Source organism: Zonotrichia leucophrys, chromosome Z (assembly GCF_028769735.1).
Source record: "Zonotrichia leucophrys gambelii isolate GWCS_2022_RI chromosome Z, RI_Zleu_2.0, whole genome shotgun sequence".
Classification (NCBI taxonomy): Eukaryota; Metazoa; Chordata; class Aves; order Passeriformes; family Passerellidae; genus Zonotrichia; species Zonotrichia leucophrys.
This window is the reverse complement of record NC_088200.1, coordinates 27275051-27293631: the sequence shown is the minus strand read 5'-3', so window position 1 is coordinate 27293631 and position 18581 is coordinate 27275051.

Sequence of the window (18581 nt, the reverse complement as noted above, 5' to 3'; positions counted from 1 at the left end):
AGGGTGGAGAAACATTGCCTAGCATCCCAGGCAACTCCTCTAGGCTCAGAGCTGTCCTCCACTTGCACCATGCCACAATCTGTGAGAAATGCCCACTCACTCTCTGATGTTAACAGGAATACAAACCCCAGCCCAGTCCTCTTCTCACCTCTGTGTGTGGCACAAGGTGCACTAATTTCTAAGCACCACTGATTCCAGGCTCAAACATTGTGGCAGCAGCTGAGCAGCCCAAATCATAAATTATCCCTTTGCAATGGCTGGTGAAATAGGGCTTGGGTCTCACATCACTTACACAGCAGGCTTACACCAGTGGAACTGCATGGATTTTTACTGAGGTATATTCAATTCACTCCAATGTAAGCAAGAAGCAGCAGCTACTTTCCAAGTTAAGGGGCTGCTCTGGCAGAGCAATATGAGCAAGGGTGCATCAGCTATCTAAGAGTGCCTTGCCCACAGCAATGCTAAATGCTACTCATGTCATCTGCTTTGCATTCTTCACAAGTCTTCAAATCTTATTTTAAAAAGCATACAAAGAATCACCATCAAGAATCCACCCCCATTAGCTGGTCAGTCCTGTTCTAACACACTCCAGCCATGATTACCAACAGGTTACACCTTGTGGTGTATAAAGACAGCCCTGTTGAGGTTTACCTGGTTGGTTTATAGGGAATCAAATGTATATGTTGATAATACCCCTCTGTCTCGGTCCTTCACTCTTCCCTCCTGGCACTAGTCGAGTTACTGATATATGTTGGCACAATTGGCTGTTTAAGCAATATCTTCTGAGAGGCAGTTCAAAGGACATATGTGGTGTGCCTGTGTGCACATGCATTGATGCACAAACGAGACTGAAAGCTGATCCTGCAGAGGTAAGAATGTGGACCATGTAATTTCTTCTTGAATCTGTTCTCTTCCTTCTCTATGTTGAGATTTTCTTAGGTCTCCCAGTCCCTTTGTTCTTGGCCGTGGTAGCCTGGGGAATACATAAATATTTAAGAGGGAACAGTGTGACAAAGAATTATCTCTTCCAAAGAATTACTGGAAAATACTGCTTGGTAAAAGAAAAATATATCAAGTTCTCCTGCCTCCTCTCTGATCCATATTTTCCATCACATCCTTTTTCTCTCTGTCTTTCCTCTTGCATTTCTCTATATTTTTTCCTACGCTTTACCTCAGATATTTTATCCAATCTGGGACATTTTAGGTAGTACCACTTTACTTAAAGCTCAGGTGCAGGGGTGTTCTTAGCACCAGAGTCACAAGGAAACAAACCAAAACAGAAGATGGGGTTTCAACTTATGAAAGAAACTCCAAGCAGCGACCAGCATTCTGATTTCAGGTTTGACTAGTGTGTGGCCCATCAGGGTTTGGCCTCTGACATAATCATCTAGAACAGCTGTAATAACATCTAAAAGACAATCTGCCAATTAATTGTTCTCTAAAAGCCACTCCACTTGTCCATGACTGCTCTAGAATTTGTGTATTATATGCTGCTGGTCTTCAGCTAATAGGAGCAAAAAAAACTCTTCTTTCATGATGAGAAAATTCATCTAAATAGAGGATCCTGCAGCCTGGCTTGGTCACATCTGCAGACAATTGCATCTAGGTACTCTCTGTGTTGGTAACCTAAAATTACCCTTATAGAGTAGTGGTTTCTGCTCTTGATATTTTGATATTCAATATCATATTCATTTTCTCAGCCCCAGAGTTTCCAGTACAAGGCATGTGCCATTCTGAAGTGTCAGGGATGTAAGGAGGAATTTGAGCACTTCACAAAAGAGCTTTAAAATGGGTATTATTCTACATCAGAGTGCGTCCATTTTGGAATTCACTACATGCTTATATGGAATGTATTAGTCATATTTTTCAAAAACTGCACTGTATAAATAAAGCCTAGTAAGAATAATGGAAAATACTAGGAAAAAATGCTTGCTATCTACCGCAGGGTAAAAATCCAGCATCATAATAAATAGTAGATGTGCATGTTTTTACCATCCTCTTCCTATAAATGGAATCTGTTACAAAATTAATTTTATTTCAATATATTACTTTAAGTATGTGTTAAAACTTAGAAATATATATGGTTAAAAAACTCCAATGGAATATTATGAAACACTAAAATGGAGGGAATCGATTTAGGGCACCTCATGTTAATCTATAAACACAATTCATATGAAGTTTGGGGATCCAGAAAACAGGATTCGAGACATTGTGATCATCTTTCTCACTTCAGAAGCACAAATTTGTGCTAAAATTCTCTAGTGTTTTGAACTGCATGTGCACATAGTAGAGACACGCTATGATCCCCTAACTGTCGCTGTCTCCTACTGGCCAGCCTCTGAATATATCCAACATCCACCTGGCATAAAACCCTCTGTTCCAGAACAAAGCATGACCTGGATGATGCAAGCTACTTGTTTTATTAGGAACATCAGAGAGTTAATAAGAAAATAGTAACTCAAGAGTGTGTCACAACACAGCGATGCAACCAACAGAAATACAAGAATGAAATGAACATAGGCCCCGAGGGTAGGACAGAATTTGTTCTTCTAAGACTATTTGGATTCCCACGTTAACTTTATGAACTTTTGTTATGAAAATAAGTGGTGAAGATTATGGAAAATAAAGATTGTTAGGAGCTGGAGAATGTTTTGGGTTTTTTTTCCTTGTTTAAATGACAAAGGTTCAGAGATGAATGGGTGGTAAACCAAGACTTTATATACCTCATTATATACCTTCTCGATGGTGATAGCTCCTAATTCTAACATCAGCTCTCTGCCCCAACTATGTCTAATTAAGAAGCTGATGCAGACTAGACTGTTACTATTAAAATTTGGGATGTTTTAATTTATAACAGCTTTGGTGCCTGAAATGTACACATGAAAGATTAGTAAGATTTGATCACCTGGTCAAGAAAAGTTTATAAGAAACTCCCAGCCAGTCAAACAAACAAAAAAATAAAACAAACAACAAAATCAAACCCACCAGTGTAGTTTCTCAGGGATAGATATTATATTGGTGTGCTACAAATCATGAAACTGCTGCACAATACTCCAGTGTGAGCACTGTGTGTGAATGAGCAACAGAGAGACTTTTTGGCCTTTGCTATGTTATTCCCACAGTGATACAAGGGGGAAACTCGGGAGCTGTTAGATGTTATCTCTCTGCAAGATGACTGTCACGTAGAAATGTGAACGTTACAAATTCACTGCTGTGAATTTTAAGCAGGGCATCAATTTTCTGTAATTCATGAGTTGGATGCTAGTCAGCCTTTGAGTCATGCTTCGGGTAGCTCCTACCGGGTGGTAAAACAGCTTGCGAAGAGTCAGGCACAAGGCTGAACCTGATAGTACTCGAGAGCCCCACGGCAGCCCCTGGCAGCATCCCTGGCAGAGCTGCCGGCAGTGACACTCCTCTGCGGCCGGCTGAACTCCTGCTGCAGTGTTGTTTTCAGCTGGGCTGAGGCATGTTGTAATGCCTGGAGGTACAAACTGCAGGCATTTTCTCTGCACTGGAGAGCTAGAGAGACGCACTTTACTTTGAAGGCTACAGTCACGGTTAAGCAAGGATTGTAAGGCATACATATGGTGCGTGTGGGCAGGAGATACTTGCTTAGGTGTAAGGAGTTCACAAGTGTATGTTTCTGTGTAAATTGCCTGCTAGTATAATCAAGGAAAGCTTTTAAATTATTCGACTCGACAAGCAAACTAGAGGGAAAATATCTACTAACCCATCCAAAATCAGAGTGCATCGTGGCGCTGCGGCCCCGGCGGCTGCCCGCCCGCCCTGCGAGGGGAGCCCGGCGCTGTGCGACCCTGCCTGGTTCAGCAGCCGGCCGCTCCTTCTGCCGGAGTTATAACCCATTCATGCCTTCTGCTTCGGGCTCAGAGGCGTGCGTGGGTGTGATGTCTAAAATTATGCAGACTGGGATTTTTTAAAGCACTAGTTTAAATGACTGGTACAATGGGTAGGAGGGAACAATAGGACTTTGCGGGGCGAGGTGATATGCAGTGGAATAGGATTAAAGAGGTTAATAATTATATGGAAGAATCTTGTTTCCTAACCTCCTACGTGATAAGGCGTAAAGCGTAATTGTAAATTACAATTAGCCGGAGAATAAAGGTTTCCTCGGGAGCGGGGTGGAATTTCATCGCGGTGTATTGATGAATATTAAACCCGAGCGGCTTGATCGCCACCGCCGAGCTGCGGCTCTGCCCTTCAGCGTCGTTTTGCGGAGGGTCTGAGCCGCGGCTGCCGGCAAGAGGGAGAGCAGCAGGGCCGGGGCTGCGCGGGGCTCGCAGGGCGCGGAGGGGCCCGGGCTCGGCCGGTGGCAGGAGAGGGGCAGCGGCTAATCGGATTGGGTAGACTCGCGTAATCCCAGCCCGATCGGTGGTGGTGTCTCTCTCTCTCCAATATCACTAATGTCACTTCTATTAGCTGCATTAGACAGATGTTCAAAAGCTCCCTCTCGCTCGCTCGCTAAATCTGATCCTCCTGTAATACTTTCACTGGTATTAAATCCACATGCACCCACTCTTATTCCCTCCTCCCGCCACCCCTCCTCTCCCCACCCCCGTCATCCCTTTTACTTTCCTGAGTGGACCCTGGCTCCGTTTGATCGTCTTTTCCAGGGCAAAACGAGATCCTCTGGCGAGCAGACAAATGGGATTGCCCTCCCTCCCCATATGGTTGTCTCCCACTGAACCCTGTTTCCTCCACAACCAAAGAAAAAAAAAAAAAAAAAAAAAAAGGGTAACAAACCCAAGAAAACAAGCAAACACACAGAGAAAGTCCAGCCAAACTAATACTGCCTGGGATGTTACTGCTGCTGGTGGATACTCGATTTGATTCCACGTTCATAAAAGAGAGAATTGTGAGACTTACCTCTTCGATGCAGGATTGCAATTATTGTTGGGATGCTCTAGATCTCCCTATACAAATGCACAGATGGATAAACAGACACACATTTGTTTAGATAGATGAGATACACATTTTCGGCAGGTGTGTCTTCCCAGTTTGTTTATCCGGACGGACATGTCTTTTCTCTAACTCTTCTTTTAAAAAAAGGTTAGGGAACATCCAGCCGAACGGGCTTTTAACTTCATTTTCTTGCTCTGGATCAATGTTCCTTGACACTCTTTCCTGCTTCACTTCTGCTGCTCTTCCTTACTTTTTGCAGTCCTTTTTCGTTGTATTCGCCTTTCCCTCTTACAGGGTCACAATCCTCTTTCTAACTGTGTGTTTTATTCCACGCACACCCCCTCCAGGTGTCCTTTTGTTGTTTTCTCCAACTAACCCGCAGAAATGAAACACATATGCAACTCTGTCTCCTTGCATTTTCAGATGTTTCTCTCACTATTGTCTGCTACAGCTCATTGAAAGTGCAAAGTGAAAACAGATGTATAAAAGATAAAAAAAATATACACGCACCAAGTCCATGGAGCAGAGAATAAATCTGGTAAATCCCAGCAGAGAGAAAGAGGGAGAAAAAGAAAGAAAGATAAAGAAAGAGAGAGAAAAAGAGAGAGGGAGAGAGAAAAAGAGAGAGAGAGAAAGAGGGAAAAAGAAAGAGAGAGAGAGAGAAAGAAAGAAGAAAAAGAAAAAAGAAAGAGGAAGGAAGGAAGGAAGGAAGGAAGGAAGGAAGGAAGGAAGGAAGGAAGGAAGGAAGGAAGGAAGGAAGGAAGGAAGGAAGGAAGGAAGGAAGGAAGGAAGGAAGGAAGGAAGGAAGGAAGAAGGAAGGAAGGAAGGAAGGAAGGAAGGAAGGAAGGAAGGGAGAGGAAGGAAAGGAAGGAAGGAAGGAAGGAAGGAAGGAAGAGGAAGGAAGGAAGGGAGGAAGGAAGGAGGAAGGAAGTGGCGGAAGATGGCGGAAGTGGCGGAAGTGGCGGAAGTGGCGGAAGTGGCGGAAGGGGAAGGAAGGAAGGAAGGAAGGAAGGAAGGAAGGAAGGAAGGAAGAAGGAAGGAAGGAAGAGAAGAAGAAAGAAAGAAAGAAAGAAAGAAAGAAAGAAAGAAAGAAAGAAAGAAAGAAAGAAAGAAAGAAAGAAAGAAAGAAAGAAAGAAAGAAAGAAAGAAAGAAAGAAAGAAAGAAAGAAAGAAAGAAAGAAAGAAAGAAAGAAAGAAAGAAATGCACCTCAGCTTCTTAATTAGTACAACAGGGCATTTTCATGAGATTTGATCATTTTCTTCTGCCCGGACAAGAAGAAATCAATGGGGTAGGAATCTATAAATCAGTCAGCATGTCAGGACAAATCAAAATAATGCTTCTATTATTTCAATCAATAAACCATTTTTATACCCAACATCTGATCTACACAGTGTGTTTGTGTTGGAAATTTGCAGATCCGCTTTGCACAAAAACAAACTATTAACATAAGTGTCAATCACATTTTTAACTGTTTGAAATGGCCGGAGATTTCAACGCGGGGCTGACTGAAAAATTCCGAGAGAAACAGAAATGCGCGGAGGGGCGGATCGCCACGAAAACACTTCCGAAAGTTTGTTGCTTCTTTATTGTTTGCCCTCGTCCCTTTCCCCCCTCCTGCCTCAGCCCTGAGCTCTGTGGCCGGCTGAGCCGGGAGGGCCAGGTGGGGAGGCGGAGGAGAGCTGGGTGGGGAAGCGGGGAGGGCACGCAGGACCCCACCGGGTTCTTGTGTCGTAGTGCCCCAGAGCCCGCAGGGGTCCGTCTGTGCCCCGCAGGTGCAGCGAAGGCCAGCAATGCCCAGGCCAGCCGAGCCGCGGGCAGCTCGGGCAGGCGGAGGGAAGAGCAGCCTCTCGCTCCCTGACCCGCTCCCTTCGGGCCAGGTCTGCTCAGCGACTCCTCCGCTACCTGTCTGGAAACCCCTCCAGCCCCAGACAAGGATGGGAAAGGTGCCAGATGGGTTTCCTCTACATCTTGCTGTACAGTGCTTCTCCTTGCTTGTTTGCAAATCCACCAAATAATTCATGCCAAACAACCATTTAGAAACCATTTTCTTTGTTTCTTTGAAACCCTACTGTACAGCTCCATCTGCCTGATATAAATGAATAATCCTTCTTGATACCATTCCTAATCCATTTCTTTACAGTCGAATTGGAAAGGGGGGGTGGAGGTGGGATTAATCATCTTTAAAAATGGAAACACCCAAACAGCCACAGATCCGGCGTATTTATTGCTTCAAATTAAACAGATGTCCCCTCGCCCAACCCCCTCCCTTGTGGCTGGATTTAGGACAAACAGGGGCATTTCTCAGAACCAAAATCCCATGCAAAATTCTTTGGAGTTCAGAGCCTGAACTCTTTTTTTCCAGGGCTAAGTAGCATCAGACATTACTCATATGTCTCGATCAATCCTTCATTAGACAAGAAGAGGAGGAAGACGAAGAAGAAAAGCGAGGAGGAGATTTTGGCCCTGTCGGAGGGGAGTAGTCCCGCACTGCCCTGGGTGTCCATCCCTGAAGCTCCTCACTTCCCTCCCCTGCCCGGTCCCTCCCGGTTTGTTCCGTGTCGCCGCATTACAGCGGGCAGGGGCCATCATCTCTAATTCATTGTTTGTTTGGGAGGGAGAGAAGAGTAGAGAGCCAGGGGAAGAGCGAGTAGCAACTGGAAAGGTTACAGATTATCTGTTTTGTGTTGGTTTGGTTTGGGGTTTTTATACCCCAGGAAGCATAAACAGGATGGGGAGGTTTTGATGGATTTTCTTTTTCCTTCTTCTTCTTCCTTTTCATTTATTCTTTCTCAATGTGCTAATATTTTTTCGCTATAAGGATGACTTGTGTGCGCCCCTGACAAGGCATATCGGAACAAAGAACGTTTGCATCTCTTCTCTTGGACAATCAGCGCCTGCTCACACCAAGCACCTTTGCTCTGCCCCTACTCCAACATCCCTCGCGTTTTGTTTTTCTTCTCTTCTATTTTGTTTTTTTGGTTTTTTTTTTAATTTAAATTTCTTAATCAAATTTCTTCATTCCCTCCTTGATATTTTCATGGTTATTCTACTTCCCGTCTTCCCTCTCATTTCCAGATCAAACGAATCCTGCCTATCTTCCCGAGCTGGCGGGGGTCGGGGGATTAAGATATTTTTAGAAAGCCATATTCCCACACTCAGAAAGGAAGATATTCTTCCCTTAAGAATCTCAGGATTTAACGCAAAACGTTGAAGAAATTGGGGGACACCGGCGGGCAGCCCCAGCCGGCGCACGGCGACCTCGGTGCCCATGGGCGGCCGCTGTTGCGGGGGCCCCGCTGCCCCCCGGCCGCTGTTCACACGTGCACCTGCCCCGCTGCCACCGGGCTACCACGGGGCTAACACCGGGCCAACAGCGAGTTAGCACCGGGCTAACACTGGGCTAGCACCGGGCTAACACCGAGCTAACACGGGGCTAACACCGGGCTAGCACCGGGCTAGCACGCACCTGGCTCGGCGGGACTGGGGCGGCGGGAATGGCGAGCACTCCCTGCCCCTGTGGCCGTGGGCTTTTCCTCCTCGGTGCCCGTGCCCGCCGCCCGCGCGTTTGGGTAGCGCAGATTTAGGTCCTCTCCTTGAGACAGCAACAAAGGAGGAGACAGACAGAGGACTGACAGCTTACTTTTTTAAAAGTCATTGATGGTACAAGTACATTCTCGGCCGAAAAAAGAATCAGCTATAATTAATGGATTAAGTTGTTCCCGTTGTTATTGTTATTGTTATTGTTGTTGTTGTTGTTATCGGAGTGACTGTCCGGTTCCGAGACGAGACCTAAACATTTTTTTCAGTTTCATAATTTCAAACCGAGTTAAGTGCTGGATCATCAGTTTTTCCCTTTGTCTGCCCCGGTTGTAAATAATGGCTTTGAGATTAGCTAATTATGGCGCATTAATCACTGATAGAGAGGAAATAAATCAAAGCCGGGTTCGAATTTTCAAACTCACTAGTAGAGAGGTGCATAGCAACTCTATCTGCAGGAGATAGGTGCTGTTTAAATTACTGAGGCTATAGAGTAAACCACATCCAGGTCACTTTAAATAATGAAGATTTTATTTATACATACCAGTTGTGCCATTAAGTGGAGGTTTGAGGAAATTTTTTCAGTCTGGTTTTGTAAAAAAGTGCTGCAGTCTGAAACCAGCAACGTTGACATGTCGTATTAACAAACTTCTTGTAATAAAAGCAGAATATAGAGGAGACAAACAGAAAGATGTGTAAGAGAGAGAGGGAGAAGAGATGCAAATAAAAGTCCTGTCAAAAAGACCCCTTATTATTTTTCCCTGTTACTAGCTTACACAGAACTCTGTATTATATACGTATTTAACATATATATTTACAGAAACTAACATTCATGTCAGTTGCCGTATTTTTAAGAATTTCCCTAGCCCTCACATCCTCCAGTCCTCCCGACAGCACAGCGATTTTTGTGGTAATGTCTTCTCAGTATTTTGAAACATTTATCTTCGGGGGTGGGAGTTAGATAAGTATATGCCAGAAAGCAACAAGCTACCTTCTAGGGGAAGAAATCATGTAGGTCTTCAGAAAAAGTAGAGTCTGCAGACGAAAATTCGGAGCCCCAGCCGGAACACCTACAAACCCCCCACAGACACAGACACAGAGACAGACACACAGACACACAGACACACGCACTCCGAACCAAAAAGCGCTTCTCCAGCTGGAAAGAGGCAGAGACCGCCCCCGCCCGGGTTTTCCCCAGCCCGCCACCATCCATCCCGTTGCCCGGCGTCCCCCTGCCCCTGTCCCTGCCGCCCCGGGCCATACCTTGGCCGGGCGAAGCTGTGGCCGCTCTCCGTGGCGGGCTCCCGGCCCGGGGCTGCCCGACAAGCGGGGCTGCGGAGCCTCCACAACGCGGCCACCGCCGCCACGAGCAGGTGGCCAAAGCCCCGAGCACCGAGCCCACCGGGTGACACCGCCTCCCCCGCCTTTTAGTCAGGAACCTTGTAATTAATTTCAAGTTACTCCGCGTACCGCATCATTAAAAACAGTCCGGGGAACGGCGTCAGCCCCCGGGAGCGGGGGATGGGGAAGGGGAGGGCGATTTGCATACAGCTTTGTCTTTACCGCGAGTTGCTCGGGCGCAGGTTACACCGCTAATTGCACCACACTGCCCAGCGCCTCGCCCTCCCCAGCGCTCCTGAGCCCGGTTTCCCCGGGCAGCTCGGGGCTGTGCCCCGCCGCGGAGCCCCCGCGGTCAGCCAGGCCGTGCCGCGGTGCCCGGGGGGAGCGCCGTGCCCGGGGCGGGCGGCGGAGCAGCAGCGCGGCCCCGCGGCGGCGGCGGGCACAGCCCGGCCCTGCCCGGCCCGGCCCAGCCCGGCCCAGCCCGTCCCGCGGGCTCCTGCTGCCACCTGGCGGGCCGCCACCGAGCGCCGCCGGCTGCACGCCCCTCCCGCTCCCCGGGGAGCTTCTGCGGGGGCCCCCGGCCAGGCCCGGCCCGGCCCGAGACTGGGCCGTGATTTAACGGGCGGTCGCAGGGCTCCTGAGGGCAGGCTGTCTCTTTGGAGAAGGTCCAGGAGGCCCTGCGCAACGGTGTCGACAAAAGAGAGGGACCGAGGGAAAACGCGACAGCCCCCGTTTCAGGAGGTGTAGTGCAAGCTATTTTCTTCTGCCTCCATTTTCGGTGACCAGATTTGGCACATCGTGCTTACTACCAAGTGGAGCGTTTGTCCAAGGCAGTGTTTTCTCCTTCGTGGTTTTGGAGGAATGCATAGCGTCACATTATGAAATGCGACTGTGATGAAGGGTAGGGATCAGGATAGGGACAAGAGCAGAGGAAACATCACCCCTACTGCCTCAGCACCCATACAGTCCTCTCTTGAGTAATCTGATGTATGAAGATTGCAGAGTAAGAGGACTAAAAAGACATGAATTTTCAGTAGAACAGTCCTTCCTTTCAAAATTTTGCTTAAGACTTGCGCTAAATGAGTTGAGACTAACTTCAATATTAACTAATATCTAAAATGAACAAAATACAATTTTTCTTTTAAGGAAACGATCTTCTGCATGCCTTCAGTATCTGTACTAGTCTGAGATTAGTTATTTCTACTTCTTACATCTTTCCCTGAGCTGGTCCTTTCAGAAGAACCAGTTGTAGACCACAGCCAAGGCGGGGGTCTATTTGTGCGTAAGCTCATCTCACTCTCTTGTGTTAAATGAATACCAGGATAGAATTCCTCAGCAATTACTGATCCAGGACCTGAACACGAGCCCATTTTATGAGCCATTTAAACTAATAAGGAGTCACTGGTCACTTCCAGCAGGGCCCAAGATGGGTGTTTGGTAAATCACTGTATTTAAACTACACCTCACCAGCCAGACACATTGCTGTGCAACTGTGCAGATCCTGATGGCAGCCAGGTCTCAATGGATCCCAGGCCATAACTGGTATCCTAAGGACATTTGCACAGTCTTGTGATTGTCTTGCCAAATAATTAGTTTGATATGGTTAGTTATCATTAGCTTGGTATAATCCAACCTGAGAAGATTTTTTTTTTTCTGTGGCAGAACAAAAAGCCATAATTCTTACTTCCATTACTATGTAAGCAAATGACACAACCCGTTCTAACTGATGGTATATCTGAAGTACTCACTAGCCACCGATCCACTGTACAAATCCAGTGGACTTTGAGTTTAGCCCATGCCTTCCTCTGCTAAGTAAATATCTTTATGTCCTTTCATTAACTCTTTGCTAAAATCTTAGATGAGGGATTCATACATAAATAGGGACAAAGCCTGCTCATAACATTTACATTTATTTCCAGATACTATTAGAAATTCATGGGTCGTGGGGACTTATGAATCAAATATTCTTACACTGAAGTACTGCAAAATTTGTGTCTGACATGTAAATTTCACACAGAGCCATACTGACTGTCAATAAGTTACCAAGATGAGTGCAAATGACATTCTGTGCTTCAAAGACTGATGGCTCTTTTATCCATCCTGTTACATCCCTCATCATCCCTTTTTAAATAAAGAATTTTATTGACCCCAGAAATTCCACACAGATTCTTTCCACAGGCAAGAAAGGATCCCAGCTGACAAAACAATGAGGTGAATGTTTTCTTCATTATTACTGCAGGAGTCTAGGAAATCTTGAATGTATTTCTTGATTCTTGGAATGTATCACTGCAGGAATCACTCCTAATCACGTTTAAATTGGAGTAATTTATTAGACTCATTGGGGACCAGGAACTGGGAAGTCAATGGCACTAGGGCAATTGCCCCTGCTCAGAATGTGGCTATATGAACTAGAAACATCTGTAACTAAATTAATTAGCTACAGAAATTTCACTTGTCATTTCCCAGCAATCAAATTTTTTTTCTTTCCATCATTACTTCTTCTTTTCCTTCTATTGAAACTGCTGAAAAAAATTACACTATTCAACTATTTGTATGATCATTTCATCAGTTCCCTAGGAGAAAAAGAAAAAAAAGAGTATATATATGTGCCTATCACACATATATGCGCATATACATTTATGTGTCTATATAAAATTTGTTTGTAAATGTATAAAAGTTATATTAATCCATTTAGGTTATCAGTAAATTGTTAATTAAAGTGACTGGATTGTTAACTATTAGATATTATAATAGAGATGAAATATTTACAGTAAAAGCTGTTTGCACCACATTTACCACAACTACAATGGAAATAACAAACTTTTTTCCATGCTTTGGATTATACATCCTTGGTTTATTCATTAATTCACAAATTAAATATTAATAAAATCTCTAAAAAACACCTTTCACATGTATACTAACAATTGTAATAACCATGAATATGTCTTTTTGCTTTCATATCTGTTGCAATTCGAAATACCTCACAAATTCAGCAGCTGGAGAGCTGATGTTTTGTATGCTATTCCAGCAGAAATTAATTCAGCCAACACACCTGCTTAATTCAAGTGCAAGCTTATGCCTCACCTGCTCTCTTTACACTTGGATTGCCCCATATCACTGACATTTCCACTCTGCAACATTTCTGCTTTAGCCACTAATTTTTATCAAGATGGCTCAAAAGTCCACTAAGGCATTAGCATTTTCAACATTACTTTTATGTCCCTAGGCTTAGTTACACCCTGTGCTCTGTGGCAGAAGAGGCTATTACATCATTTACTTTTATCCATGCTCTTTTTTTATCCTGGGAAAGAGGATAGTGGGAGAATCCTCACAGGGGTTCCTACCCCCTTTCCATTGCTGTCTTGTCAGTTTTGCTCCTGAGACAATTCTCTGAACAAGACTTAGAGAGAGCAGATCATGAAAAGACAACCTTTCCACAGGTAGGGGCAGAAGCTAAGTGCAGCAGGATAACCACTACTGAACAGGGAGGAAGTGACAAGAGCACTCTCATAATGGAGAGACTGAGAAGGATGTGGCTTCATAAAAATGAAGAGTGCTTGGGATCAGGCCAGTTAGAAAGAAGCAGTGTGCACGCAAGCCCAGAGCATCTGCTCTCCATGAAATATGCAAAGATGAGGAGAAAAGAAAAAGACTTCCTTTACCAAGAAACAAAGCTATTCTGCATAAAATATCAAACCTCAGCTTAGTACATGGCAGTGTCTGCATTTGTATCCTCCAACAGTACTATCTATGGGCATTTCATTGCATTACAAAGTTTCTGAGGCAAGTGCCACCTGTGTTTGTGCAGGTGTGGAGCCTGCCTGGAGACTGTTGGGGGTAACAAAACAGGTACTTATTTCAGGATTCAGGATAAAAGATATCAAAAGCTGCAAAAGCATTAGACGTTATGCATAGCATCACAGCTGCATGAAAAACACCTTTGAGAATCACTTGATCACCTGCAGTTAATTATCATAATTGACATATGAAGTCTCTTGTGTCTTCATGGGCTTTTTTGTGCTTTCTCTTTTTGACAGTGTTGGGGCAGATCTTGGCATTTCTTGTAATTCCAAATCTAGAGTCAATAACTAAGGAGAACTGTGAAGTGGGGAGTTACACAAGGTAATAGGGATCCCTGTCATGTGGCATTTGCTCAGGTAGGGTATTTCTCAAGATATAACTATTACATCATAAAAACCTCTACTTTTAGCTTCCTTATGGAGTTTAAATAAGCCCAAACAAAATCAGTGCATTGCCCATATGAATAAACAACAACAACAAAAAAATCAGAAGATTACAATCTTCCTAAAAAGTCAAAATATTCCTGCTTTATTGCTGTATGCCCAGTGACATACTTCTCAACCAGCAGGATAACTGAGACACAGGTAGAATAAAACAAGAAAAACACCAGTTTTTTGTTGTCTAGATGTTTCCATGAAGAGAATCAATTATGTAACTCTAAATTTGCATATAAATTAAACCATTAATAGCTGCAACATGCTTGTGATGGAGGTTACTGCTGTATCAAAAAAGTTGCTGTGCAAAGAAGGAAACCCATGGTACCTCCACTGACTGCAGCTTTTTCATAGACTGTCTTAACTCTGAATTACCTGTGAGGTAAGGCTTGGTTTGTTTTATGCATATATGAGCAGGATCTTATGAACCCAAGAGAAAATTCAATTATTACAAGTTTGTCTCTAGGAGGAAGACAGGAGAGAGCTGACAGCATCACCGCTGAGTTAGTAAGTAATGTCTGTGCTTTGGTCCCAATTACAGATAGACCAGGGGCTAAAATTGCACAGGACGCTCTGACTGTCCTAGTGTTTGTCCACAGGAGGTTTTTCATCTTGAGCTGAACTTCACAGCACTCCAACATTCGCAGAGAGCTGCTTTAAGGCTAAGTGAGTCTTCCCCTCACAAAAAGTACATAAAAACAGCAGACCTAGTGAAACTCCCACAAAGTGTAAAAAAAACTATGCCTAAATACAGTTTGTATTCATCAGCCTTAAATGTGGGATAATCATTAAGAGTGCCTGTTAAAGCTGTTTAGTGCAGAGTGGTTGTGGTGTTAAAAAACAAAAATAAAAAAACCACAATTTTTTCTTAGTAACTCTTTCAACTAATACAAATTGATTCCGTATGTTGGCAGCCATTTTCCTGGAAGGAAAAGAGCTGTTCTTTCGGGTCAAGTCACTAAATGTGCATTTCAAGGTAAATTACTATAGAATAACCTATGTTAGAATAGTATAGGTTATTACTATTCTTGAAGAAAGTAACTAAAAGGGCTGCAAAATGGTATATCTGAGTGGAAAACTTGCCAGTACTCTTGAACAGTACAAATTCAAGTCAAAGTCTATGCAAGACATAAAAAAGCACCAACACGAGAAGGTAGTGCTCTGGAATCACAGTCCAGAAACACAATTTGGACTACAGAGAACACTGAGACCAAGCAGCATCTTTAAAGGCAACATGTTAAAATATTCAGACTGTGAAGTACCATATATATCCCAGATAAAAGGTTTTTATGAATACAAAGAGAAGGTTATTGTAAAAATTTGACCACAGGATACACCCAGCTGTGAGTGGTAAATAGCTAATAAGCTTTGTTTGGAAGTGATGTACCCTGGGCAATTTCCAGAATATCTGAAAGAACTGACAACCCCATCACCATTTCTACTGTGAATAGAAATACAAATAGGTACAGCACTTTCTTTCTGCTTGCCTAGATGTCTGCATTCTACTAGATATCAACTAGGTTGCCTAGATGTCAACTCAGCCTAAGGGCATCAACATTATCTTCTCCAGACAAACAGCCACCATTGAAACATAATTCTAGTTACCTTATTTTAAGAGTCTGTCTCACCAATAGCAAACTTAAGGACAACTCCTTTAATATTTCTTTCATCCCTTTTGAAGTACAAAAGGGATGTTCTCACAAAAAGTGGTGCTCTGAGAAACTGCAGAATAAATAATGTGTGGGTTAGTGTTTTAGCTTGTGACCATCCCAGAGCTGAGTGCTGAAGCCTTTGAGTCAGACATAAAATGCCCCTGACATCAGCATTTCACTTTGATCCTCCACCCATCCGCTTGGCATGTGTGAGGCACATTACAAGGCACCTAGTGTTCCTGGCTTTGGCGTGAGACCAACCTGGTCTGTATTGACAAGACTGACAGACTTTAGGACATGTAAAGAAACAGAGAGAGTGAGAATTAGCCTCCTAAACCTGAGGATCAGGATCACTTTCCTTTGTGACATTCCCAAGGTTAAAAAGGAGGCAGGTGAGGAAAAAGGGAACTGAGCCCGGGCAGCTCAGCCCTGGTCAGCTGAGGGGAGAACGTGGAAACAAGCTGCCTGCAGGGACTGTGGGGAGAAAATCAAACCTGGGCCTCTGCTGAATGCAGAGTACATGAGAACCTGGTGTTAAGTCAGTAACAGTCAGGGTGAGTGCCCGGGTTTGGCTGGAAGGAGAACCGTGTTTCTCCTTTCCTTGCTGCTTGGTGCCAGTCTGGAAGTCCCCATCCTGTATACCAAATCTCTGGTTGCATCACCCTATTCCTCCATTGCTGACACACCTTGCCTGGCCACTGGGACCAATTGAAATTCATTTTCCTGTATGCTTGCCCCTGAACAGAGTCTGAATTCTGAGTGATACATTGCCTGCATGGGAACTTTGCAGACCTGAACCAGGAGTTGAATTCCTGCCCCTATTCTTTCTCCATCTTTTTTGAGGTAAAGTAAGTACACCAACACTAATAGAACTCACCAAAGGGATATTCAAAAGATATGACATCATGGGCAGTATTTATAGTGGAGGGAAAAAGGAGAAAGGAGGGGACATTTGGAGTGTTGGAGTTTGCCTTTGTAAGTTGACTGTGGTGGGGCCTGACTATCCTGAAGATGGCTGAATGCCTACCCAAACATGAGAAGTGGTGAATCAATTCCTTGCTCTGCTTTTCTTGTGTGTGCAGCTTTTGCCTGCTATAGCAACTGTCTTTAGCTGAACCACAAATTTTCCAGCTTTTACCCCTCTGACTCTCTTCCCCAGCCCAATAGTGGGAGACTGAGTGAGAGGCTGTGTGGGCCTTTGTTGCTGGCTGGGGGTAAACCCCACCACCTGTCAAACAGTTGACAATTTGTCATGCTTCATTGGGATTTTAATAAACGCAAAAAAGGCAAAAAGGTGTCTTGGGCAGAGTCAGAAATTGATACAAACATTGAAACTTTTCCTATCCCAATGCATTGCAGAGAACTCTTGCAATTTTTGTTTTGGGAGGTTTTTATGCTTTGTATGTTTTAAAGACAAAGCTATAAACCTCAAAACAAGATTCTTCTCTGCATATGAGCCATGAGGATCCTCAGTCAGGATATTTGGTTCTAGGTTTTGGGTCATCCAATTACGACATTCTTGAGGCTGTTCAAAGCAGCAGCACCTCCAAACCTCCCACTGAGAGTAATTTTCACAAGTGGGATAGGCACCTGCTTAAAAGATGTTGGTTAACATCCACTGGGTCCAAAATTTTCCACTCTTAAGAGTTTTTTATTATCTGCTAAGGAGTGATGTTGGCAGCATTTTCTTTTTATGTCACTAGAAGAGCAGTAGTAATGATTTAAAAGCCAGGAGCTTTGAATTATTGCTTAAGGTTCTTGATTAGCTAGGTACTGTTTTCTCCTTACATTTGTCTACAAGAAAAGATGCATTTATGGGAAGTTTTCCAGATGTCTCTTCATTAAAGTGAAGAGGTCACATTTTATTTGGTGCTAAACAAAACAGTACATTACATTGCAGATTATTGTACCTAAGTGTGTGTGCTTGGATGATACTTCAAATCAAGTACAGGACTATAATTTTTTTCTTCTTGAGAGCCATCTTGGCTCAGAAAATACCTTTTCTTTCCAAATGGTAAAGGATTTGTCAAACACTTCTAATCTTGCCTTCTCTGTACCATAATTTCAAATGCTTTCTGCCAACTTTTAAAATATAAATCAAAGGATAGCAGGAGAAATTTTGCCTAGTAACCTAGCAAAGGCCTGGAAACAAATTTCTACTGGATTGGAGCTTTACAGGAGACATATTTGTGCTTCTAATGTTTGACTTACACGTGTGTATCTGCCTCTTGAGCATAAGAGCTGCAGCCCTATGTCCAGAATGCAATTACACAGTCTGAAATCTGTGACTTAAGGACGGAGTCACATTTCTGAAGTTAAAAAATGGGATTGTCTCCTTTGACACAAATAAAAGTTGTACATGGACCTCTCTCATCCCATCTTTTAGGAATTTTAGATGGTATAGCTTCACTCTGCAGAAATAATTAAAGATTACAGGATAGGTAGCAATCAAAAAAACTACTGAACTGCAAGAGGACTGGTACCTTGACCCAAAGGAACAGATGGAATAGTCTGATGGAATAGTAATCATGATGGTTTGAAAGTAAACCATCAGGAGAAATGAGTCCCACACATTACCTCTGAGAGAGATTTCAGAGTTACAATTTAATAGAAAAATTACAATAAATAAAATCCATAGATGGGGTCTACTTTTCTCCAGGCCTTCTTCTTGGTCTCCTGAGCCAGGGATTCCTGAGGACTGGCCACATCAGTGAAGACTGAAGCAAAATGAGTGTTCAGTCTTCTCTGCAACCTCTGCTTCTTTCAGTAGCAGGCCAATATTTTTCATAGGCACAATTTCCATTTTCCTTTAGTTATTAGTGTATTTGAATAAGCCCTTGCCCTCTCTCAAAAGATACAGAATACAAACCTTTCTCTTTGCAATAGTTTTTGTGT